We start from the raw sequence: 27,238 nt of genomic DNA on the forward strand, positions 1-27,238 counted from the left end.
CAACATATTAGGTGTTCATTCCCAGTACGGGCAACCGTTTTTCCTCCAGCCAAGGGTTTTGCAAGTGGCAATGATTACATATGTTGGGTGTTATGGCCCTGCGCCGCACGTTTTATTTCATTGTTTTTATGTGTATGGGTGGCTCCCGCTTTGTTAGGCTTGGAGATTTTATGCACTGAGAGGGTTTCGAGCCACCCGGCAGGCTCGTGCCAATGGCTTCCAGGTAGGTGTTTATGGCCTCTTCTTTTATTGCATTATTTACGGTCGGCGTGCTCTTTACTTTTAATGCAGCCATGTATGGCAGTTCATTTTCACAGTGACTTCATTATTTGTGGGTGTTCTCGGCGGCATTGTGCCATGGTGTACCATTGTGTTTATTAATGGATTCCTTTAGATGGTGCCCAAGCCGCGCCAATTAAGCGGGAGTTACGGTGGCAGCGTTGCTTGAAAGACTTAGGAAGTTGCACCCACAGTTAATTTTCGTGTTTTTGGTTCAGGTACACAACATAATGGTGGTATTCATTTAGGGCAGCTATTGCAGGGCAGACCCCCCCCACTGCCTGGCCAGGCTGGGGTTTGCCAGTTTGCGCCGCTTCCTTGCAGACCGCCGTGCTGCAGAGGTTGAAGTAGGGGTTGTCGCCCATTATGTTGTGTTGCCTTGCATGCAGCTGCGCCGCAGGGTTTGTTTAGGAGTGCAGTATAGTTTAATGCCGGTTGTGTCCCTTTTTTTATTTACTTGTATATAATCAAAAGAAACAAATTATCTTTACAAGGAGGAAAGTCAAATCAAATCGAATGTACTTCTGCTTTCATGTAGATGTAGATACCGAAGCTCACGCAGACCATTCAAGCAGTTCAGAGTAGTATGCATGTTAGTGCGGGCTGTTAGAGCCCAAGAAGTCTAAATGTGACACAAAGTCAGAAGAAGCCAAACTTCAGTGCACCATTTGTGGTACTTTTGGTATCTCAGTAGTGTCATGCTTGCTAAGAGGTGTATTTGGCGTTTATTTTTGTAAATGCAGCTTCCAGTAGTTTGCATGCCGCTACAGCCCAGCATGCTTTTTCCCCAGAGATAAGGCGGCACCACCATGTATCTTCTTCCACCAGCACAGAATTAACCCATAGGGGTTCCAAGTAGGCTAAACGCTCAGCATTGAGAGTGTGGCAGTTTAATAGAAGATGGCGAACTGTCTCTGTCGCGTCCTCAGATTGACACAGTCTACATGTAGTTATACTGGCCTGACTTCTAATCCCCATGATTTCTCTGGTATGGAGCAGGTTGAGTTGTGCTCTTAAGAAGTAGCTTTGAAGCTTTCTGTTTGGGAATTTTACACAGTAGGCCAGTGGACATTTGAGCCCGTTGTATGTTGGTGGGAGATGTTTTAGGAATTTGATCACTGTGCTTTGTTCGCCTGTGGTGATCCAATCTTGGTTTTTCAGTTTTTCGGACACTCTTTGTGGGTTGCATTTCAAATCCTCTGTGGAGCATGCCACATCTTCCAATTTCTTTTATTGACAGGTGATCCAGTTCCTAATCGCCTCACATTTTGTTGATTCCAGCTCTTTGCCAATGATGTTAAAAATTGGAAGACCGTCTTGGATCAGTGTCTTTCTGAAAATAGCCAGAGAGGAGAGACTAACCGTTGCACCCAACGAAAGTAGACTCAGCTCTCTTCTGACGGCTGCGATCGGGATAGAGTTCGGTAAACCCAAGTCGTCTTCCAAATGTAGCCCTCCAGCGGAGGCCAGATTGCGTTGGGCATGTTAATCGTGGCATCCATGCCATATGTTAGTGCGGGGACTACTTTGCCTTTGTAGAAATTGATTGCGGGAATCCATGAAAATTTACCGAACTTGCGATCAATCATCTTTATTTGTGAGGTAATGTTTTTCGCTTTCTCCCAGAGGTGCCATTGCATTTTTATCTCCTGTGGTGACCCATCGATGAGAACTCCCAAATATTTGAAACGGTGGACAACTTCGATGTGGCAATTATTCACCTACCAGGACTGAGCTGATTTCTTCATTTATTGATTCTTGGCGAAGATCATGATTTTTGTCTTGGCATTATTTATTGTAAGATTGTTAGTGGCCATGTACTCTGCCAGATTGTCTAACTGATGTTGAAGACCTATTTGGGTCTGATCTTGAAGGATCATGTCGTCAGCATATAGGATACGGGACAGCACGGTGTTGCCCAGCTTCGGTGGGAACCTCCGAACCGTCGCTTCATATTCCTGAAAGTCTCCCAGAAATGCTACTAAGTGGGCTGGAGCCAGCGGGAATCCTTGTTTCACTCCTCTTTCTGCAGGAATTTCTTTTGTGAGAGAGCCTTGTTTATTCAAGCGGACACGTAGAGTGGTGTTCGAGTGAAGAGCTATGATCGGCTGAAGTAGGTCTTCTGGGGAGCTCCATCCTTTTAGCTTTTTCCATAGGCGCATTCTGTCGACTTTGTCAAAAGCCTGCAACAGATCTATAAAAGCTGCATAGACGGTTGGGGCGCCCTGCTTTATCTTGGCCTTTATAAAACTCAGTATGAAGATGTTCACTGCTGTCCCGCCATTCTTCTTGAAGCCCAACTGGAATTGATCTTCACATGGAGCAGTTTTGGCCCATCGACAGAAGTGTTCAAGAAGAAGCGTGGCAAACAGTTTGCCCATGATGTCCAGTAGGGCTATAGGCCGATAGTTTGCCGGGTCTTCTCTGCTTCCCTTTTTAAAGATTGGGATAACAGTGGCTTTTGTCCATGACGCTGGGATCATTCTGCTGGTTCTGCAGTGACTGAACAAAAGGCTGATGAAGTCTGTCCACTCAGCAATGTATTTTTTTAGGTCAATGTTTGTGAGGCCGTCGGGTCCCGGGGCTCTAGATGTTTTTAGCTTCTGAATGGACGCATATATGTCTGCCTTTGTGGAGAGGTCAACCCAGGGAGTCCGGTTGGTATCCGGGCCCAGGGTCATGTTTGTAGCCGGAGTAGCAAAGAGCTCTGTGAAGAAATCTACCCAAGATGAAAGATGATTCAGAAACGGAGTTGATCATATTTGACCTTGTAATGCCTTGCCAGATGTTAATCCAGGCCCAGAAATCCGCTGATTTGTTTGGACGACAGCGTTCTGATAATAGTTTCTGCGTCGTTTTGGTACAGAGATGCCCTACGTAGTTTGATCCACGATTTATAGCTTTTGTTTTCTTTTGCCCAAAGTTCCCATCCCAGTGTGGTGTTTTCAGCTTTAGCAGTCCTTTTCATTTTTCTCAGAGCCTTTTTTTTTTCTGCTATGACTTTATCGTAAGTGTGGTTGAAAATGATGGGAGGACTCTTTCCCTCTTTCTGGCTGGACTTATGTTTAATCAAGAGTGGAATATAGTTGTGTCTCAGCAGTTCTTGTGTCATCCCCAACTGTAGCATATTGCTGAATCATAGCTCTGACACTGGCGGCTGTCAGGCGTAGTCGGATTTGTTGGGGATTTGCCTCAACCGAAGCTGTGTAGCTGTTGGTTTCTTGGGAAACAGAAAACCAGTCAAGGGTGAGCATATTGTGGTCGCTCGGAAGCGTTTTAATCACCTTGAAGCTTTCGATTTCTGGGCACATGGCGTTAGAAATGAAAATGTAGTCCAAAGTGGCCTTCGTGGAGCCTCTTTCCCAAGTTGGAATTTGCAGGTGCCAGTCTTTGATCCATGTAGCGTTGTGTATATTCCTTGCCGACATCAGTGTCATCCATGCTTGGCCTCTTGATTCCGTTGACATAACAGCAGCAGATTTCAAAGGGGCCTCTTTTGGGTGGAGACAATTGGCATTCAGATCTCTGCATATTATGAAATGGGCGGTGTTCCACTCAATTGCGATTGCGTCTATAGTTTCGGCCATAGATTGGCAAAAGGCCGTAGACGACGTTCTTTGTGGGTACCAGTAGGTAGTGACGACTGCCAGGGGGGTCGCTGCCCATTGCTTAGTTGTTTCCGAAAAGTGAGTCCATTCAATGAGTGTTGCAAGTATCCCGTAGGATCTCACAATAGTTTTGGCAATCTTCAAGTTTTGGCCTGTTCTCACGGCGATAAGTAGGCCGGCCGAGGGCCTGCGTAGCAGTCCCCTGACCGCCGGGGAAGTCACAATCTCGAATCCATCCATGGATGGTTGCTCTAGAAGCCAAGTCTCTTGGAGACAGAGAATGTCAAAACGACCCAGGTACTCACTGTAGGGATCAGTTGGGTGAGCGTGGCCTCTGGTGTTCCACGAGGCTAATGACAGCGTCTTTGAAAGGGATGATTCTTTGGCTTCATTGGATAATTGCTATCTACTACGGTTTGTGGTGAGTGCTCCTTTTAGCCAATTCCACGATCCGCCCGAGGACGAGTCTTTGTTTGTCTGGGCTGGTGTGTCAGGGAGTCTGATGGTCGGTGATTGATTCCTGCGGTTTCTGTAGCTGTTGAGTCTTCTTCGTTGCGGGGAATGATCTTGTATCCTTTCTCTTCTTTGGAATTCATGCTGTCTTGGGAAATAAGATTGGAGCGGGTTGTACCTGCTTCTGTTTTGTGGGTCTCGAGTTGAAAAGACCTCCGGTGCGTCTGTCGAGCTTTTTCGATGGTGGTTCTCTGCTGGTCTCCTCGTAGGAGTCTTCTGAGCTAATCTTCGAGGTGTAGTTCGTTCTTCACCATGATGGGCCTTTTCCTTGCCTGGAGTCACCCTGAAGTGGGCCTTCATCTCAGCTCTTCGAGTATGATGATGGTCCGTTGAGTTAGAATTGTCTTCTCTTATTGACTGAGTGGTCTTCCTGGTATCCTTTTTTGGGCGATGTGGCTGAGCTTTTTATTTCAGATAGAAGGAATCCAGCTGCTTTTAATTCATTTCCAGCTTTCCTACTCAAGTGTTGAATTGCATCTGGTTTAATATGAAGGTATGCTTCGCCTTATTATCTCTGTGGTATGGCTCGATTAATTTGAAGTCAACTGTTTTCATAGTCTTTAGCTCGGATATAGATGCTATGATTTGTAGCACCGTTCTGCGATTGAGCACCATGTATTTATCTCTATTTGAAATCTGCTCAATTTTGAATATGCGAATAGATTTGTCATTGTTAATAAACACTTGTGTTTTTCCTGGCGCTCTGTGTGGTATCAGCGGCTGCGTGATCAGGCTTCCGTGTGCAGATTCATTTATCAGAGCTGTGGGCCGTGCGTGCAGTGGTGTTCTTGTGGATGAGGAAGGGCATTCGTCCTGCCTGGATTGTCGGAGTGGAAGACCGTCCCTTTTTTGGGCTTTTGAGGGATGTTGGATTGTGGACTTCTCAACGAGGTTGGTATTCTGTAGTGTTTCCTTTTGTCCACTGTCCTCCTTATGCCTAGAGTCCGTGTAGAGGTCTCGTTCAGAGTGCTGAGAGAGGTTGGTTAGAAGGCTGGTATCTAAGAATTCGCTAGTTGTTTTAGGTGAGTGAGTTAGATCTATTGCTTGGCTAGCAGTCGTTTGCACTGGGTCTTGAATGGCAGTGTCCTTTGTTAGCATGGGCTCCAGAGTGGGCGCAGGCGGATCCGCGTTGAAATGGTGTCGAATTGGGGGGTTTGTTTGCTCCTTCTCTGCCAGTTTGAGGGCTTTTTTCTCCTGCCCCTGCCTTTGGGGTTGTCCAGCAATGTTGGTGGATGTAGAAATGGTCTTCAAATGCGTTCTGTTCGGAGTTGGTGCGACTTTGGATTTACTGTGAAAAATAGATGCAATCTCGTCATTGCCTTTCGGCATGAGAGTCTGAGTTAATTTTGATTCTTGCCGCCCCAATGGAGCGGCTTTTGGGCTTGTGATGGATGTGCCGTTTTCCGAGGCAAGGGCAATTCTGTCTCTTTTCCTTTGAGAAATATCGTATTTCAGGTCGATGGCCGTTATGAAGCCTTCCAGATAGGTCAGCTTCGATTGTATGATTGCCAAAGTAGCTGTATTGTCTCTCGAGGCATCACCTATGGTTTCGTAGAATTTGCAGAATGGAGCCATGGCGATTGTTATGGCTGACATTATCGTGGTCATGTCTCTCTTGTTGTTTGGAGAATCCTTTAGTGCAGGTATGTGAGATTCAGTTGGCCTTCCCTTTTTTGAGGGAGATTCTCTGCAGTCTGTTGTTAGGGAGCTCGAGACTGAATGCCGCCGTCTGACTGAAATACCACCGGCCTCTGATAGATCGGCTATCCTTGGCGAAGAGTTCCATGGGCCACATCCCTTGGCTGATTGCAATAATGGGTCAGTTAAGTGAACTTGAGAGGACGTTGGGCCTTTGCTGTAGATAGATGAGCTTTCGTCCAGGGTTGTGGGCTCATTCCTCTGTGAGCAGGGTAGGCTTTGGGCTGAAGTAGATCCAGTGTGTCCAGCATTCCGTGCTGGTGCGGTCGCACTTCTGATAACAGTGTTTCGTTTGTTTTTTCAGTTATTGTCATCTCTGGGTTGGTCGGTTTCCGACCTTGTGCCTCTGTCTGTTGTGTTTGTCTCGTGTCGGGCGGTTGCTCGGCCTGGCCCACTATGGAATGTGGTTGTTCTAGGTGAGCTGTTCTCGGAAGATCCAGTTGGGCAGTGGGCGAAGGAGCTGTCCAGATTTCTTGCGATGGAGGGCCCACTATGTCACCTGTCTTTTCCGTTGCTTCCGGTTGATTGCGGGGCACTGTGGTAGTGCTAGTTTCATCAGTAAGTGGGCCATGGGAGAGTTGTTTGGTCAGCACGTCCTGATTTGCTGACTTAGAGGGTAGTGTTTTTCTACATTTAGCTGATGGTGGAGTCTCGTCCAGTGCTTCAAGAATTTCCGCGTCTGAGAGTTCAGCTTCATTGGATAGTTTTCGCTTTCCTTGTGTTTTGAAAGAATTCAGGAGAGCTTTGGAGAGCAACGGGATTGGTAGCAATCGTTTCCCATTTCCCTGTTTTTTGAGAGGCAGTTGCGAGGCCGAGCTTTTGCTTGGTTTAGTTTCTTTTGTTTTCGGTTCATCCTTTCTTTTTTGTGCACTTGTTTTGTCAGCGATTCCTTGGAGTAGAAGGAGTTTGGGTTTAGACTTCCCTCTTTTTGTATATTGAATTCTTTTCTTGTTTATCAGAGAATTCAATTTGGAGATCGGGGTAGTTGCAGCCTTAGGATGATAGTCATCGTCCTGATCTGAGTTTGATGTAGAGACGGCACTGTGAATCTGGGTGTCCACGTCTGGATCGTGGCCCGAGGACTCCTCTAGTGCCGGCTCAGGGGACTGGTTCACTGTTTCAACAGTCGGAGACGTAATTGGCTTACAGAGTGCCTCAGTGGGGATGAGGGGAGCAGTGAGTAAAGGTGGCGCTGATGCTAAGTTAAGTTGTTTAGACACTCCCCCCTGGGGCAGATGGTGGACCATGGCCGAGATGGTTAATTGCGGCGGAATTCCATTTTGGCCTTGCTGGAATTCCTGGGCGATGGCTTGTTTGGGGCACTTTCCCTGGATCTGGTTTTGGTTCTGGGTCATCAGTAAAGCATCCGCTTCTGATTTTTCCTCTGGGCTTGTTTGCGATGAGAGTCTTTTGATGGTAACAGACTGTGAGTGGAGCGTCTCTCCACTGAGAACCAAGAGTGGGTCCTGTGACTCTGGTGGTGGCGCCAGGTCGTAACCTCCCGCCTTAGCCCCCACCCTCAGACCTGCCACGAGGGATCCTCCGATTCACTCGCTGGTTAGGTCACTCGCCGAAGCGGTACAGGGGCGGGTGGCACTGGCGGGTGGAGCAGACTGCGCTAGCTCTGTTGATGTGGGGGCTCCTCCCTCAGAGCCAGACGCGCTGGGCAGCGGCAGAGCTGGCGTGGTCGTGTGCAGCGGAGGAACTCGCTCCGAAGACAAAAGGTGAGCTGTGTTGTCTTTTTGTCCGGTCTGACCATATAGGGATGGGGCTAGTGTTTGACTTGGGCTGCCCGTTGTGGGCAGTGAAGGTGGGAGTCCACCGATGCAGTGGAAGATTGAAAATCGAGTGTAGCGTCAGACGAACTCCCCGTCTTCAGCACGAGACTTGGAGTTTTTGAAATTGGCGATTGGAGCGTGAACAGGGAGTTTTTTTTTCACGTGGCTCCTAAGGATGCGAGAGTCCGGGTCTTCCTCCATGTTCAGCGTACCGCAGGGAAGCAGAAGTACAGAGGAGCAAAGCAAGATCTCATACGAGGGGAAGGTGACGGGAATAACGGGGGGGATGGGTCAAGCATTCAAGTTCAAGTATTCATCAATGTGCAATATGCGTTAGTGTTCATTCACAATTCAGATATGTCAATCAGTGAAATCACTGCCTACCTCGCCTCGGTGGCAGTGGATCACTGGCAGGAATGGAGACAATGCCGCAGCTACTCCCTGGCGCGGACTTGTGCAGACTGGTACTCTGCACGGTACTCCGCGCGCGCTCAGCGCTGTAGGGGTGTTTTTGTAATCAGTTGGGCTTGTTTTCCTTAAAGGAGTACTTCCACGTAGAAAAGCAGCAGCCGAGCAGGAAAGCACAGAAAGCACGTCCTCTCCCTCTGGTGCAGACTGGTACTCTGCACGGTACTCCGCGCATGCTCTGCGCTGTAGGGGTGTTTTTGTAATCAGTTGCGTTTGTTTTCCTTAAAGGAGTACTTCCACGTAGAAAAGCAGCAGCCGAGCAGGAAAGCACAGAATGCACGTCCTCTCCCTCTGGTGCAGACTGGTACTCTGCACGGTACTCCATCCCTTTTCCATTACTAGTTGACAGTTGTCATGGAGCCAAGTCTCTTTTCTATTGTTCTTGTTTGTGGGTTGCGCCCACGTGTTATGATAGAGGCGGGGCTATCGCCTGCAAGTCAGTTTGGCTCTGAAATAAAGAAGGTTAGACGCACCAACCCGAGTTCCCATGTTTTATTGAACGTTTCATTTATCCGACGTTATTGCAAGCTTCCAGATTGTGATGCTAATCACAACATAACAATGGCGACAAGGCTCAACTAAGAAGTACCTGACACGTTTCCAGCTGCACGCGTAACACCATGCCCCGGCGGTCAGAGAGGGCCGCATCCACACTACTGCATGTACACACAACAAAGCGCATCTCCACCGCCTAATTAAAGCCGGGGGAAGTCATTCATATTAAACGGTACCACCGCAGTGGAAATCTGAATCACGCGAGCGTTCCATCTCATGCTACACGCTACCTCACTGCAGGGCCCTCATCACAGACACCGCCAGAGAGGAAACTGACAGAGCGCAACGAACGCCACGGTCAGCAAGAAGCTCATGATGATACTAGGCAAGCAGTTCATATTTCCATAAGTAACTCGCTATATTTACAAAGCGTGTCAGGCCAAGCACCACAGACGTGCTGACACCTGGAGGGCAGCATCTACAGCCAGCCTCAGAACTGTACTGATCAACCACACGTGCAAGAATCATGTCAGAGGGCAATTCTGACAGTGGGCTCCAAAGCACCCAGGCCAGCTCCACACCTAGACATGCCAACACCAGAGAAGAGGGGAATTCCCTGTATTGACCCCTGTCACTGGGGAATGTGTCTCTAATGGCACCAAAAACAGAGGTGGGTATTACTCGTCGAACGTGGTGTTCAAGCCTCCCATGAAGCCACTATGTGTACGAACGATAGGGCACCAGGCTGTACCACCTGTGAAAGAGAAAGATACAAACTGTTTTAAATGACCAAGATAAGTGTATTAAACCTTAGTTGCCAATGACAATTCTTGTATCCAATGGCATTGTTGCCAGTACAAATGCTACCTAGACACTATACAATATTGAACAACTATTATACGACTATTACTAGAGAATTGCAAGACTAAATTGGTTTGACAATGATATATTGAAGTTACAACAATATAGGAGACAACCATGAAATAGTAATGGCCTAAGTGACATCACAACCAGAGTATACTTACTCGTTACTTGGATTCCGAGGGCGAACAGTTGCGCGAAGTTCGTGCATAAGCACCATCATAATCCTCAACACGGACCGTGTGAGGCAGGCTGCCCTGAAGTCTGGCAGCTCGGTAACGCATAGCGGCCGTGTCTCGCCTTGCGATAGGTAGGACAAGCATCCAGAGTTTTCTTGGCAGCAGCAGTTCTCCTCCTCGGTTGGCATTAGCGCGCAACGATTGCAGGAGCACCAGGTGGTAACGCCGTCCATGCGACTAGGCTCAGGCTCTTGATCTGTTGATTCGTCCTCCCATCTGTCCTCCGAAACCCCATTGTTTCCGCATCTTTCTCTTTCGAGTAATTCCGTCTCGGAATACTCTGGCTCGTACTGGTAGGTGTCATGATCCCTGCTTCCAAGGGGTCAGGACTTGCCTCACATCCTTGGAAGCAGGCCCATAACCTTGATCCTGGGTACCAGCCAGTCCCTATCGGGACCTTGTCCTGGCGCCAGTGGCACCAGGCTCATAAAGATGACCGGTCCCGGCGCTGGAAGCGCCGGGCTCATAATGCTTAAGAGTGCTTGGGTGGACCTACCTGCAGCAGACCATGCTGCTTACTTACCAGCTCGATGGTCTTCTGATCCTTCTCTGCCTGGAACTACTTTTCCTGTCTGGGTGGGGCAGGAGCCACTCCCTGGAATCAGAACACAGGAACTCTTTTCTTACCTGGGCGAGGTTGTGGAAGAAGACGCCTAAGCACTACAGAAGGCTATTTAAACCACACCCGATTGATGAAACGTGCTTCGCGTTATTCTGCATCTGCAGCAGGACGCTCACCGTGTCAGCTCCTGTCTTCCTGAGATTCTTCAGCTCCAGTTCCTGTGAAAACGAATTCCTTACCTGCTAGAGATCCGATCCTCAGCTGCACCTGCCAAGACAAAACAACAGGTTAGCAGAATTCAATTCGAGGGCAGCGCTCTTACTTACCAAATACGGCAGCATCTTCCAAAGCCTTCCGCCGCTTTCTTCGGCTCCCCATCGACATCTGCAAAGAAAAGGACTTGATTAAGCATTGCATTCTTGAATTGCTTACCTGCGCTCCGCACGTTCTGAACTTCAAGAAGCGCTGCATGCCGGCATCTGCAAAACAAAGGGAGACGTTTTAAGGCGCATTCTAAACCAACCTTATTACGCGCTCGCACGTTCGCCGGCATCCATCCAGCAACGCTCTCTGCATCCACGATCTGCAAGGACAAAAGAGACATTAAGGCATGCTTTTGAAACAAACAGCAGTCATTTTACTTACGTGCACCGCGCTTCATCTTCTTCGTACATACGCGCTTGCACGATCCTGGGCACTTATCATCAGCGTTCATTGCACCTAAACCTGCAGGACAAAGAGAGACATTAGAAAGGGTGACAGCAACCGGTCATCTTCCCTACTCACCTGCTCGCCGCATCATTCCTCTACAATTTCAATCTTGACACCCTGAGACTGAGCAAGGGACTAAATTAAGGGTGCTCCAATAACTATCAAGAAACCGATCATGCGGAAAACGGCGGTATCTTCCAGCATCAACCTCTGCAATCAAGAGGATTGTCAGTGAACCAGTGAAGTAACTGGTACTTGCGCCCCTGCAAAGACGCAGGATGGAGAGCCCGGCCTTAATATATCTAAGGTGAGCAAGCCACGCCCTTGGTTCGAATAAGAGGACTGAGGAAGGAGAAGTTCAGTCAATCCAGTTCCTAAATCATTGTTCATCCGTCTGCAGACACCTCACTCTACACGTCCGGTACATCGTGAGAAGGGGACCAGCCCTAGGAGAAGGCCGAGATCTACGAGTCACACTAGAAGACACAGCGACAGCTCAGTCCAGCCCAGCGCCTCCGTGGAAATCAGGTGAGCGTTACAGAAGGGCTGTATTGTTGCCATTGTGGGGGAAACGAAAATAATGTATAATAATGGTACTGGTATCTGTTTGGCGTTGTGAAATGGGCAGTACGCGTCTAGTGATGTCAGGCTCAGGGGCGGGGGGGTATGATTTAGTGCCGCCAGTGCAGTCCTGCTTGGGCGATGCATCAACAGATAAGATTATCACAAAATAGCCATGCCCTGCTGCCCGATTTCGGATGTGTACAAAAGTGAAAAACTACAGTAAGGTGCATAGGAAATGTTTGTACAATCAATCAACGTATGGTTAAAAACACATGCCCAAACCCTCGGGACAATAATATTTCTGAGCGCACTATTCCTTTAATGGGTTCAAAATGGTATTTAATAATGTATTTCTCTGTACAGAACAAGCCGTGAAGCGGCAGGAGACCAGTCCCATGAGTGGTCTGGTCCATGAAACTGTGGACAATGGTGTAAACAGGGCGTTTTACATACTAATTAAGAAAGTGAAGGGGGATATGTAAACATGATTGTGGCAAATGGTAAACTGCCTGATTTTCGCACTAAAATACATCTAGATGGCGTGAGGTGAAAGGTGAACATGAAAACATGGTAGGATTTAGGGCCTATAATGATGGCAAAAATAAAGTTGATAGCTTTTTAGCAGGCCATTTAGGGTGGGGAAAAAGCACTTGGCAGCAGGATGATAAAAGGGTTGGAGGCAAATTAATGGTTTATGGACTGCTGATTTCATTTATGTGTAAGATATTTATCCACAAGACAGAAGGCTCAATGAGTTAATTAGGAGTCCAAGACAACAGAATGCCTTATGACCTCATTTGTGGTAATAAAAATTGTTTTGTGTGCAAAAACAGGATCAAGGATGCCCTAAGAGAACAAAGGATAATTTGGCAGGTCGGTCATAGTACAAGTAAAGAGCTGGAAACGAATGGTAAGGTTGGCCGTTTATAAAGCAGGTTAAAAGAGGATTTGCTGCACACTCATGTAGGAAGTGTATGCTGATTAAGTAGCATTTATGGCACAAAGCGAACCGTGAACATTAAAATCTGACAATCGCTAAAATAACCCATGCCTATCTGGGGTGATTGTCCCGAAATTGAGGGCCCTGTCCCAAGAATATTCATCGGTGTGGCAGATTAAATATCTTCGGAAAGGAACAATTTGCATCACATTTGTAATTATGGACCGTTATACATTGGTGCACATCTTTCATAGCTTTTTATGGTTAATAATATGGGAACGCTTACCGTAGCCAATTTAAAACTTTCTTTATGTACAGTGAGATTGAGGAGGTTGATGGTGTAAGGTTGGGTTTTTGCAAATGTGGTTTTGGGAGGGTTTCCTAGCCGTGGCACTTATTATAGGTGTGTTTCTAACTGGTTTAGCCTAGCGTGGCGCCTCCCTGCCCATCGGTGAGCGAAGCCGCATATTGGAGCAGAAGTCTTCTGCAGTTCGGCCTCAGGGCCCGGTTCAATTGGCACACAAACGCCATTGACTGTGCAGTCCTTCTATAAGTCAATTTCACTGAAGCTACAGGCAAAGCCTGTGCTGCCCCCATGCCTCAGAGGTGGGTAGAGAACGAACAAAGGCCCACAGAGGCCAAGTGATTTGCACAGGGTAACACGAATGAGGGGGGGAGCGATGATCCGAAGTCGGGTCCATTTGCATGTTAGCCCCACACAGAAGGCAGGTTACACGAAGCATGGTAAGGTATTAACACAAAATATATAAGTTCTTATAGAAGCATTTAGGCATGTTGCTCCCTTTCTTGAATAGGAGACTACGAATAACGGAATGCATTTCAGCAGAAGGCAGAATATGGCTTTGATTTCATTAAAAAAGGGTACGTAGTATTTATGACCAGTGTGGCTGAAAAGATATTCTTCAAGAACTACTCAATTTGTCCACATTTCAATAATGGTTACCATGCTTTTATTTTCCCGTCACCCAGCCGTTCTAGTGTAGAGAAGGAGCGAAGTACCCCCACCTCAACCGCTTTGCCCAGAATGCCTATATGCTGGAAACCAGAGTATGTGACCTATACAGAACAACTAAAACGACAAATGCCAAAGGAAATCCTGGAGGCTAGGTTTCCATTGAGAAAACCATACCTGCATTCAAGACAGTATGATGGCTGTTTAAATGAAATTCCAGAAAAAGTAGGACGCCTGACAGACAAAGCAGATTGGTGACGTCATGCGATAGTCAAGATGACGTAAATAGAAGAGATGCAGAGACAAGAGAATACGAATATTCTATAAGGCATCAAGAAAGTATCAAAAATAAGCAACATCTTGGGCTTAAAATGAAGAGGCTTATGCTACAGAAACTATGTAGATATTAAGCCAGTTCACACATGTACAAACACAAAGTAACGCAAGCAGACAACGTTTTCGTGAGGCTAGCTTTATAGTGAATCGATTGCTGCAAGCGCCAATGTATGGATGCATATGAATGAGTAAAGAATGGATGGTCCCATTATGAACTATAAGCAGAGCTGAGCTAAAGGAGAAAGGCCATCTTTTCCAAGTGTGGCGCAGTAAGAAAACAAATGAATTACAAGCAAATTTCAGAAAGGCGAGGTTGAACGAGCCAAGAAGCCAAGGTCGTATCTGGCTGAGAAAATCAGAAATGAGTTACAATCTTGTAAAGGAATGAACCTCCTGTTCAGAAGCTTGGAAAGAAAAAAGAAGATGTCAGACACTCATTGGAAAATAGTCTTTTTAATACACTAAAAACTCGAATTTCGTGGTCTTCAGTCACGCGGGTTGAAGGAGTTGGAGGAGCAGGATGGTCACACCTCCGCACAAGGGTAGAGTGTGCCTCTACTCCGCTGTATCTTCCAGAGCAAAAGAACACTCCCAAGGACAAGTTCAAAGCCCCTAATTGATGACCGACCACTGAAGTGATGATGGATGATGTTCTAATTGGTGGGAAGCGGATGTATAAAATACTAACTCACCAGCACCTGGACGCTTGGCCTGCGTGCGGCTAGCGTGGGCTGAAGGATGCTGACGGAGGTTAGAAGCCAACCAATGATAAGAGGATCGCATGATTGGGGGTCCTATAGTTAAGTATCCAATGGGACATCATGTATTTAGTGATGTTCATAGTGACCTGTTTTGAGGGAAGGGCTTAGTTGCCCCACCTGATGTTAAGAAACCTATTACCTTTCTCACGCCCATTAGACGAGTATGGATTGTATACTTAGATATTCCCTTAGACCCTACCTCTCTCTTCAGTAGGTTTTTATAGTTTGCCACGTAGGATGACGTTAGTAATACGCAGGTTGTATGTCACCTATGACGAGATTTTAGTATAAAAGAGTGCTTTTTTCTAAAGATCGTTGAGATCATGCTGTGAGACGTCTGTTGATGTCCGTTGTACTCCCTGTTTTAGATAATTGATATTAAAACAGTTCTCTTTTTGCCAACTTCCTGAGTCGTTTCATTTATTGATGTTTGGGTAACCTCTGCATCCCATTCATCTCAAATGTATTGCTGACCCATCTTAAAGGGCTGGAAGTTCTCCAGTTCACTAGGATCTGGCGGGTACCCAGACAGAGCAGCCTGGGACAGTGTGTTTTTCCCCCGACTGCAGTTTTGTGAAGGTCCTCCGAGCCGTGGCATTTTAATATGGGTACCCATGCGAGTGGCCTGAGACAGTGTGTTCTTTCCCAACTGTGGTTTGTGATGGCCCCCCGAGCCTTGCCACTTAATATGAGGTAACTTGTTTATCCTAGGGTAGCGCCTGCCCACCCATCAGCGGGCCAAGCCACCCATTGGGGCAGATGTCTTTCGCGTCCAGCCCCCGGGCCCGTTAATTGGCACATTAATGCCACGATTTGGATCCCCCTGAATGCTACAGAGGTTAGGCTAGGGCTAGCCAGGTCAAGGGGCAGCACGCAACGTTTCAGGCTGCTCCTCAGAAGGATTGACCACTCACAAGCAAGGGTTGGTAATTAAAAATGTAGCCAGAGGGAGGGCGCAGGAGGCAATGGCCCCTCGCGGTGACCTGCACAATCTGCTGGTCCCAGGTCGTAAGGCCAGAAGGTCTATAAATAAAAAGCAATAATGATTAGGATATATAATAATGTAAAAAGATATGTTCTCCCCCAGCATTTTGGAGTGGCACTACGGCAGGACATAAGAGAAGGTGATGGTTGCAGAACTTGAGTTGTCTTATGGTGAAGTGCGCCAACCAGTCACAGGGATGTAGGAACCCTGGAGGGCACACGCAACGATGGCAGATGGAGATACGTTGTGGTAACAATGAAGTGGTCAAGTTAGGTATAACATAGTGGGATCTGGCCATGGGAACCTAAGGTCTATGGATTTGGGGATCTACTGAGGGCCCTTAATCCTTGATGGTGCCAGCTGGGGACGCGGTTCCGCATATTTGCGAGGTGAATAACAGATTTGTGATTTGTGTATTATCATGTATTATCATAGGTTGTGGGAATAATAGAGGATGTCAATGACCACCCAAGTCTTGTCCCAGGAGTATGGCCGGGAACTCAGCATAATGATCCTGAAAGGTTTGGTAAGCTGTGGGACACGCCCATGCGGACATGCCCGTGGTAATAATGAAGAATGGCATAAATGCGCAGTGCGTTCAAAATGTCGATTTAGGTACAACTTTATGGTCTGTCCAGTAACACGGCTCAACGACCGCGAAAGGTTTGGTAAGCTGTGGGACCTCCCACAATGTGCATACACATGGTAAAACTGGACGTTGGCATAAGCTCCTTGGTAATTTGTAATTATGGTTGGGGACACGTTAAGGGTCTGGCCAAGAATTTGCCGTCACAACCCCAAAAAAAACAACAAAAAATATAAATGGTACGATGTGGGACACTCACACAAGGTACATGCCTGCAATAACACTGGATGATGGCATTCATACACTGATAATTTGAAATTGTGGTTTATGTACAATTTGAGGATCTGGCCTGGAACACAGCACTACGACACAGTAAGGTTTGGCAAGCGGTGGGACACTGCCACAAGATACATGCCTACGGTAAAACCGGATGGTGGCTCAAGTGCACTGATAATTGAAAGTGCGGTTTTATGTACAATTTGAGGGTTTGGACTAACAGGCCGGTACAGGGTTACCAGGTGCGGGGGGCCACATAGGCCTTCATAGGTGATAGTGACTTTGTAATACTGGACAACCGGCAGGTTGTGGGACACTTATCGTGCCAGTGCGGTTCAAAAGCAACAGAGTGAATCATGTTTCGGTCAAAGGAGACAGAAGCTCAATCGGAGGATTGACACAGTACTTAAAGATTACTTTATGATGCAAGCATCAATGTGGGCGTAACACCAATTTTGCCCAGGTGAATGTTATGAATAGATCTTTAATTGATACATGAAGTGATTTTGAACACCCCCCTCGAAACATCACTTGATAAAAAAATTGGGAATTGGCCACATCTACGAGCCGGGACACGGCCTGCTAACTACTCGTAGAAGTAAGGGGGTACCCGCACAGGCTCTGGGGAAAGGGTCGACTCAGCAATCATGTAATGGATAAGGGGAGCATGTGCCACCTGCAGGATAGCTGGGCACTTTCATTTGCCAGTACTGATCTCCACAAGTCACCTAGGTGAAATCTTGTTACGGCCAAAGGAGAAAGCAGTTCTATAGACTGGTGGGCATTGAAGTAAGGGGGAATTCAGAAGAGAAGGGCAAGGAAATTCACTTTGTGCTTGGGAACAGTTACAAAATGAGTGGCGTACTAATAGAGAGTGGGGAGTAAGAAGTGTTAAGTAGGTGAAGTTCAGGAAGTGGAGGAGCACAGGTATGGGGGCAGCGGGGGCCACCCCCAAAGCGTGGAAGAGTTATGGGGCAGTCCTAGCCGGGGGGGGGAGAAGGAGGCAGCAGTTTTGGCCGTGGGCGGTTTCCCGATGGCTGCACTCGAGCCAAATTCGGACGATGGGCACTGAGTCCCTTAGTTGAGACTCCTCGTCAACAAGAGTCAGTGGCTGGAGTGTATGTCCGGTGCCTTGCTAAAGCCGTGTCCAGCAAGGGGACACTGAAACATTCAGAAATATGACATTGCACTGCTTATGGGCTACCTTAGAAGTCTAAGGCTGTGAACTATGATGTTGCTCAGGCATGGGACTGGCCCCCCGTATTACTATGCTCCAATAAATGTGACCTTTTGTTTCCAAATGTATAACATTTGTCTGTGTTTTATTAGTAGGATAGTAGTGGTATGGTATGTGCGGGCCACCCCCCCCTTGCAGGGAACTCCCTCCGTGCCCCCTCAGGGGAAAATGGGCGTCCCCAGGGGCAAGCACATCCGGTGCGCACCTCTGTGGGATGGGAATATAAGGCGGGGGACTGGGGGCCCAGCCTCTTCCCAGTGCCCCCAGCCTGAAGTCCCTCCCACCCTCACCTTTTGGTTTGGTTTGTCACATACAGGTAGGTATTCTAGGGGTTAGAAATTGGTAGTTTCTTTCCCCACTATAGCATTAATGTACCAGGATACACAGCTATGTTAATATTTGGTTTTCATCGGATTCGTGGTTGTAAGTCAATATGTGCAGGTGCTGTGGGTTTTTGTCTGTTAAACAAGCGATTGAAGTAATGGGGTAAGTAATTGGTTGAGGTTTCTTCTATCATAAGTGATCAACTTGATCAGGGCATACAGCTATTAAATTTTGTTACAACGGATTTCGAAGTGTACGTTTCTGATGACTGTTTTACTTGTTTTACTGTATGTACCAGCTATTCATTGTTCCATTTCTGTCACGGGTGGAGTTAGGGGGCTGTCCTAGCCGGGGAGGAGAAGAATGTAGTAGTTTCGGCCGTGGGCGGTGCCCCGATGGCCGCACTTGAGGCAAATTCGGAAGATGGGCACTGACTCCCTTAGGGACAAGTTGAGACTCCTCGTCAACAAGTGGCCAGAGGAAGAAGTGCTGCGTGCAGTACAATCTGGAACGTATGTCCGGTGCCTTGCTAAAGCCGTGAACGGCAAGGGGACACTGGAACATTCAGAAATGTGACATTGCCCTGCTTATGGGCTACCTTAGAAGTCTAAGGCCGTGAACTATGATGTTGCACAGGGCTGGGACTGCCCGCCATATTACTATGCTCCAATAAATGTGACCATTTGTCTGTGTTTTATTAGTAGGATAGTAATGGTATGGTATGTTGCCTTACTCCCCTCCCGGAAAAGGGGGCAATGGGGGATGGCACCGCTATGTGTCTCATTTAGGTCTGCAGGCCCACACTGTGTGAGTACGGGCCTGCAGGCCCTGGAGCCCTCTTGCCAGTATGGTGGCCAGGGTCCACATGGCTGGGTATGGTCCACCCTGCCTCACATAAGCCCAGGTGTTCACTGGCAAATCCCCAGAGGCATTGGGCCTCTAATTAAGGTGCTGAGGTCCATAGCACCACTGGGGCCTGCTCAATGCCAATAGCAGGCCCCCTACAACAATGGTGACGACGGGCAAGATCCTTGTGATGTGGTGCACCCTCCAGGCTGTCTGCTGTGTCATGCTGTCTGAGGAGGGATAGAGAGTATTAGTGGCACGGCCGGTGCCAGTGAAGAACATTAGCCCCAAAGGTCCCTGCATCGCAATCCGTTGCCTGCGGGGGGAAAGAAGAGGAAGCGGCATCCATCGCCGTGGGAATAGGAGAGAAGGGATGCCAGCGCTGCGCCGGCAGATTTTCGCTGGCTGCAGCCCTCTGTGAAGAGGATGCCCGTGCGGCCGGGTGAGGGTCGGCCCATGGCCAGCCTGCGGCATCAGTCATCAAGTGTTTGTCGGCTCCCACCGAGGGAGGAAATGCCCAGCTCCGAAATGAAGGACAGCCCCTGCGGCATCCGCCACCGAAATAAAAATCTCCTGCCAGGGAAGGGAGGTGTGTGACTGTGGCAGTGAAGACTGTCCACCCCACAATGATCCTGTGAAATACATGAAATGCTGTGTCGGCGAAATGGAAGGTATAAGGCAAATGGCCCTTCGAGATCCCGGGCCGCTGCTGGTATCTTAGCGCGCTCTGAGACAGAGTTTTCAAATTAAACAACCAAGTGAATGGGGAAGAGCAGCGCCCGCCGCCACAGTAATGTGGGCAATCTCCTGCCCAAGCAATAACCCTGCGGCGTTCCCGGGCCCATGGTGGCGTAATACACTCCATGACCAGAGTGCTCAACTTAAAGGTGGAAAAGAGGGGTCACCGCAATGGCTGCAGTGTGTTCCATGTCAGAGCATGAAGAGAAAAATGCTCATGACTCGAATGCGATCCTGGGTCTCCGGCGGTTTGTCTGCGCTCCTGACATTGGAGCAGACAAACAACATGTGCTCCGAGTTTCGGAGTCTTTCAAATAAAGGAAACCATGGTGGGGAAAGAATGAATGAAATGGACAACAAAGCCCGCTGCCGTGTAGGCGCTGAAGTAAAAAGGAAACGTTCCATGCCGGTGCAATGAAAATCATATACGGATGGCCATTGACGATCCCGGGCCCATAGGCAGAGAGCTACATAATCTTCAGGATCGGAGATGCGATCGGACCATCAAGTGAATGAAATTTCCCCTGTAGGTGGTAGCACCATCCTGTCTTGTGCTCCGCTTCCTAAGCCCCCAGAAAATCCCAGCACCAGTGTTTTGTGAGCTCTCCGTATTCTAGCAACAAGAATAAAAAAATGTGTTATGACTTCTACAAACTAGAGAACTTTGTTCTATTTGGCGCAGAGGACTTCAGAAGTCATGCAATTGTACATTACTGTGTCCAGGTCCAGTTGCAGTGTACTGCCAGTAGGGGGTGACCCTAACTAAGAGGAAACCAATTGAAGTGGCGCTGGAGTCATCTCTGGTGCGGTGTATAAAATACGTTCCCGTCATAATGGCAACAAGGGCATGGTCCAGCGTTAGTAGTACCTTGTCAATTCCCAACAGGGTGAAATCACCCAAAGGTGAGGTGCCTGATGTTACCGGTGTTGTTCCTTTAAGGAATGAGCCCGCCTCAGCAGAGGGCATGGATTAGTGACGAGGGGGTAAGGGAAGTTGCTTGGCGCCATTCGCACCAGTTCCTGTTGTACTTCAATAAAGAAGGTTATGTTAATACTCCTCTGGCTACGCATCCTTCATTTATAGAATCAGGCCCAGTCCGGGCTACGGCTGGCGACGAGGTTGTCTCTTCGTGTGCCGCAGTCTTCCTGCTTTCCCCGCTGGTGATCCCACTGAGCGTCCTACATACTACGTGGCCGGTGATCCCACCAGGTCCATCCTCCTCCTCACTACGCGGCCGGTGATCCCACCGGGCCCTTCCTCCTCCTACAGCATGGCTCAACAGTATCCGGAAGGGCGAGCCCCGCTGCACACCTCCTCCTTACTGCAGCCCCAGGCGTGCAGAGCAGGAAAACACAGAGGGCTCCATTAGACCGGCAGGACGCCATAGAGGCTTTTTTTTGGGCGCCGCGGAGAGCGGTCCTCAACGCACATGCTCACGACTGAGCGCACCCACGCTGCAGGGACTCAGGAGTCCCCCAACTCAGCCGCTTTTGCCATCTCGCCAGAGAAGACGCACAGGTAAGGCACAACACGCTCCTCTCCCCCAACGTGGGCCTGCACAGCCGCACCACACTTGCCTGAATAACAAGTGTGCACTAACTCCACAGGCACACATCCATCCTGAAGGCAACCTACTCACGGCTGCACCCCTGCTACCAGATCCTCCAGCAAACCTAGGTGGTGGTCCTTCACCTGGCTCCAAGTGACAAGAACATCTGGGCCACCCAGCTGCCGACAGCTCCATGCCCTGTGAGTATCCAACGGCATAGACATCACAGCCGGGCCGTGACCCACTCATCGCTCCCATGAGCAACCCACCCTCACCCCAGCACACAGTCCATATAGCTGCGCATGCCACTACCTTTTTCCACGACACCACAGGCCACCAAAGGTCTGCGATGGACAGAATGGATGGAAGATTTCCACCATTTTGTCAGGGGGTCTGGCAAAGGCGGCTCGTCCCATCTATGCAACATGTTCCTCAACCTGGTGGGGGGTGAGGTGAAAATTATTCTTAAAACAATCCCAACAGCAGACAAACCTGATTTTGCCTCCCTGATCAAGGCTCTTGACAAACTGCTAATATCTGAACTCAACAGAGACTATGAAAGATACCTTTTCAATCAGTGCTCACAGAAGCCACAGGCGACGTTAGATGAATACAAAACCCGCCTAAGAATAAAATGTGCCCACTGCCAATTTTAGGCCTTCTCGCTAGACGAAGTCATAAGACTGCGCATCATTGAAGGCTGCAATTCACCCTCTCTCAAAAAACAACTGCTAAAAAAAACCCTAACAGTTCCAGAGCTTAGCGAACTCGCCCGGATCTTCGAAAAAGAGTGGATGCTCAAGCCATATCTATGGCAGGCCCGACCACTCCAAAACACAGATCTACTGAACTCATTGCAGCAGTACAACCACCAACTCCCTGACAGGGCGACAAGGGTGTATACCCATACAGACAAACGAGCCTACAGGTGCTGAGGGAACAGAGACAGTGCTATTGCTGCGGCATGGCCTGCCCACATTCAGGGTCCTGCCCGGCCCTATTGCAAAGATGTACCAACTGTGGCAGAGAGGGCCATTTCCAATCTGTGTGCAGGGAAGGAATACCATTCCTGACTCTAAGGCCCCATGCACCCATCAGGACACCCTATCGCCCACCACAACCGCAGTACTTCCAACAGAGGTTCTCCCAACAGCCGCAACGCAGGTATGTCACAGCCGTGGATGAATACCACTACCAAGACTACCCACAGAACTACGGCTTCCAAGATCAACCATCACACCTGATGGAGGAGTACGATGAGCACCCGGAGGGGTACACAGAAGAGGAACTCTACTAGAACCCCGCAGGGCCCACAGTCGCCTCATACTATGACCAAACAACGCAGGACGAATACATCAATCTTATCCAGGACAGTGAGGAAGCCAAAGAAGCACCAAAAATCCCAGTCAAGATGGGAAACTGCCTGTTCCACTTCTTAGTGGATTCCGGCGCCACCGTAAACATCATGGGTGAGCAAGAATACTTGAGAATTCTCAACACTCCGGCACTTGAATTAACTCAATCCAGAATCTTCCAATGGGGCGCAGCCACACCCCTGCAGACCATTGGGAATTTCAGACGCTGCCTACTCCTCAAAGGCCGACAAACCGACACCACCATACATGTTATCAGGTGCCCCACCAAAGGTCAATGCCTCCTCAGCTACTACACGGCCTCATGCCTAGGACTGATCGACATACATGTAGGAGCCAACGATGTGATTACCTCAACCGCAGTCCATCAAGAACGGGATGAGGAAGTGAGAGCCATTGCCCCTGGAAACTCCCAAAATCTCATCACCAAGCTCAACATCATGGAAAAGTTTCCCAAACTATGCACCGGTCTGGGTAAGCTGAAAGGCCCCCCACTTAAACTACACATCGACCCATCAGTGAGACCGGTCCTGCAACACCCAAGGAGAGTCGGCTTCCACCTCCAAGAAGCAGTCTCCAGAGAGCTAAACCAATTACTCGCTGATGGCATCATCGAACCTGCAACTGGGCCCACCCCATGGGTCTCGCCACTGGTCATAGTGCCAAAGGAAGGAGGGAGACTGCGGCTATGTGTCGACATGAGGATGGCCAAAACCGCCATCCAAAGGGAAAGGCACTCAGGTCCGTGTATTCAAGACATGATCGTGCAACTAAACAACACCCACATGTTCTCCAAATTTGATCTAATACAGGGATATCATCAACTGGAACTACACCCTGACTTCAGAGGGATAACAACCTTTGTAACCCACGAGGGACTATTTCGATACCGGAGGTTGAACTTCGGCATCTCATCGGCAGCCGAGATCTTTTAGGAAGCTGTGTGACAAATCATCGGGCCAATAGCAGGCACCCAAAACTACAGTGATGATATTCTCATCTTTGGGGCCTCCAAAGAAGCTCATGACGCTGTACTCCTTGCGGCCTGCGAAGCCACCCACACTGCAGGCCTCACACTCAATATTGACAAATCTCGATTCAGCAAGTCGAAATTAAAATTCTTCAGCCACGTCTTCTCAGGCGAAGCAATGACACCTGGCCCAGAAACGGTTGAAACCATCACCAAGCTAAAAGAACCACAACAAATAGCGGATGTCCGGTCCTTCCTTGGATGGTCGGATATTGCGCTCGATGCATCTCCCACTACGCCTCGATCACTGAGCCGCTCAGAAAACTTCTTCAAAAAGACGCATCGTTCGAATGGTCTCCGGTGTGCCAGCAGGCTTTTGACACAATCGAGCAAGCCCTGACAGAGGCACATCGCCTCGCCTACTTCAACCCCTCCTGGCACACAGAAATAATAGTAGACGCCAGCCCGGTGGGCATAGGAGCCATCTTGGCACAGACGAGCGGTGCCGACATCAACCCCAGACACGTGGTAGCATACGCCAGCAGGTCCCTGCCCACGCCAGAGGCTGCCTACTCGCAGGCCGAGAAGGAAAGCCTGGCCGCTGTCTGGGCCTGCAAGCATTTTCATAATTTCATAATTGGGAAAAAGTTCACCTTAGTCACCGAATATCAGGCGCTACTATCATTGTTTGGCAACCCGCAAACCAAGATGCCCCCAAAAATTGAGTGATCAGACTACAGGAGTACGATTACAACATTGTACACCGCCCTGGAGGCGACCTGAATACGGCAGACTATCTTTCCCGTCATCCGGTAGGGCTCCCAATCACCCGCGGAGGTGACGTTGCATACATTGACTATGTTGTGGCCAACTCGCTCCCTCCAGCCCTCTCTCTAGAAGCAGTCGCGGCTGCATCGGCTGCAGACCCCACTACCTCACTTGCCATCAGCCTGACAACTGCCAACAAATGGAGGGACTACCGACGAGCAAAGCTGTCTCACCCGGGGGCGTGCAAAGAGGAAATGGAGAGGCTGGCGAGGGTTCAAGCCGAACTCGCCGTAAAAGACCACAACATACTGCTAAGGGGCTGCCAGATCGTCATTCCTGCCGCTTCGAGAGCGGACGTAGTCTGCACAGCACACGAAGGACACTGAGGAGCCGAGAACACCAAGCGGCAACTGCAGTTCCATGTCTGGTTCCCGTTCCTGGACTCGTTGGTCGATGAGTGGATCAAGAACTGCCATGCTTGTCAATGCACAGGACCGACTGAGCCACCAGTACCTCTCCAACCTACACAGATTCCGGACCGACCCTTGGAAAGAGTGGCAGTCAATTTCTATGGGCCAATGGAGTCCGGAAAATACTTCCTCCTCCTCATCGACGAGTACTCCCAATTCCCCATTGTCAAGAGGCTGTTAGGAATCCACCTACCACTAGGCTCCGTTCACGCACACAGGGTTTAAGGGGCTCTGCTAAGGTACAAGATACCTCGCAATATTGCAGAAAACATACTCTCTTCGCACCAAGGTCTCACATAACTGCCAAACGCCTCGTTCTGCATAAGAACCTGCGCCGTTTTACACATAGTGCTAACGTACACTACATTTCCCAGAAGGCTCAGCATATGGGACGTTACGGGCGTTCCTGGCGGTTGGCCTGGAAACTGTGGCGCCCGTGATGTTTTCGTCATCACGTTCGAATTCCTGTCATGTGACTTGGTCTTATTTAGTCCCCGTTTGCCTTGGATTCAGCGCTTCTCATTAACGCAGAAGTGCGCCTTGTTTCCTGCTTCGTAAACCGTTTGGATTTCTGCTGCCTTGACCTTGGATTTCGTTTTATGGAATTGTCCCTGCCTTGTCTTCGTCTGCCTTGTTTGCCTGGATTATTTTGGATCTCTGGCTCCTCGACCTCGGAACGTTTTTCCTGGACTGCCTGGCTACTTCCTTGTCTGCTTCGTGTGCTGCTCGTACTGTGCAGTGTTTTCTGTGTTTCCTACGGATCAAGTGTACCGGACCTGTTTGACCTTCTCTTCACTACGACTTTTCAAGTAAGGTGCCTTATCCCAGCGTTACTTCAGCCCTTTACCGTTTTCCCCCAGACATACACCTTGGACTAGAGACATCTTTGGGTGTATTTTCTGTGCGTCCTCGTTTCGTCGGGTTCCCAATCTGGAACTAGTGACTCTACGAAGGCGTCCTCGTGTCGTCGGGCATAGTTGGGCTGTTGCTATCTGGGTATGGCATCTCTTGATTAACCTCTCTTGCTGACTTCCTGGGGTCCATGGTAAGGTACATCATACACTATACACATTGTTCACTCGAAGGTTTAGGATTTTCTTCTCTTATCATATTTGTCTTTGCTTACTTTGTCACAGAATTTTGGAGGATAGATTTCCTTGTACTTCTTACTGGCTCCTGTGTTCCTACCTTATAAGGTTGGTTCTTATACTTATTACTCTACGACTGTTGCCTTGCATTGTGCTGATAATTAATCGGGTTTTTTTTCTATAGGTTACCAGAGGTGGCTGACATCCCTTGCTGTTCCTCGGGGCGTCTTCTGGTTTTCCTCCGGATTTTCATGGATTTCCATCTTTCAAAGAATGTCTCAGTCTGTCCGATATTTGGCGGCCAGTCAGTGACATTGTTGGGAAGATATCTTCGGCTACACTACGTGGTCAAGCATTTGCCGAGGATATCTGACACAATCAAAAGCCTCAAATGGAAATCCAAGACACCCTAGCACAACTCATGCAGTTGGTTGCGGATTTACGCAATGATATGGCTATGGCTTAAGCTAATACGGAACAGCGTATTAACGCCTTGCAAGCAGGGTTGCCACCCCCTGTCGCTATGCCTTCAGGTTCTGACCAACCCGCGGCTTCTGGGTTCCAGCCACAGAACCCAGGCCCAGTTATCATGACCACGCAATTCCCGCTGGCTCCTCCGGAAAGGTTTACATGAGATCCGAAGTCATTCAGGTTTTTTCTAAATCAATGGCGATTACATTTTTTGTGCCGACCCACGTCCTTTCCGGATCCCACAACTAAAGCTGCGTTTCTCCTCTCCCATCTTGGTGGAACGGCAGCATCTTGGGCCATTCCGCTTTTGGAGTCGGGAAGCCCACTCTTGTTTGATTGCGACACCCTTATCCAGGCCATGAGCAGAGTGTTTGACACAAGGTACAAGACCCAGGCCACGGATCTAGAATTATTGGGGTTATCGTATCTAGCCAAGTTCAATCAGTTAGTTGCTGAGACTGGCTGGCCAGAGGAAAAGAAGGGGGCTCTTTTTTACAAAGGGCTATCTGACTCCCTGAAGGACGTTCTTGCCACTGTGCCAGTTGTGCCGGTTGCCTTTCCAGAACTCGTGGACTTAGTTCTTCAGATCGATGCCAGGAGAGCGGAATGTAAAGGGAAACGCAGAACTCCGTTACCCCCTTCTACGATTACTTCTGCTTCTTCTGTCACGGAAAGCGAGCCTATGCAAATTGGGGCCGTCAGGGGTCCATTATCACAAGAAGAAAGGGAGAACAGGAGAAAAAATAATCTCTGTTTTTATTGTGGCTCCC

Source organism: Ambystoma mexicanum, chromosome 2q (genome assembly GCF_040938575.1).
Source record: "Ambystoma mexicanum isolate Mex_15411 chromosome 2q, UKY_AmexF1_1, whole genome shotgun sequence".
NCBI classification, from domain to species: domain Eukaryota; kingdom Metazoa; phylum Chordata; class Amphibia; order Caudata; family Ambystomatidae; genus Ambystoma; species Ambystoma mexicanum.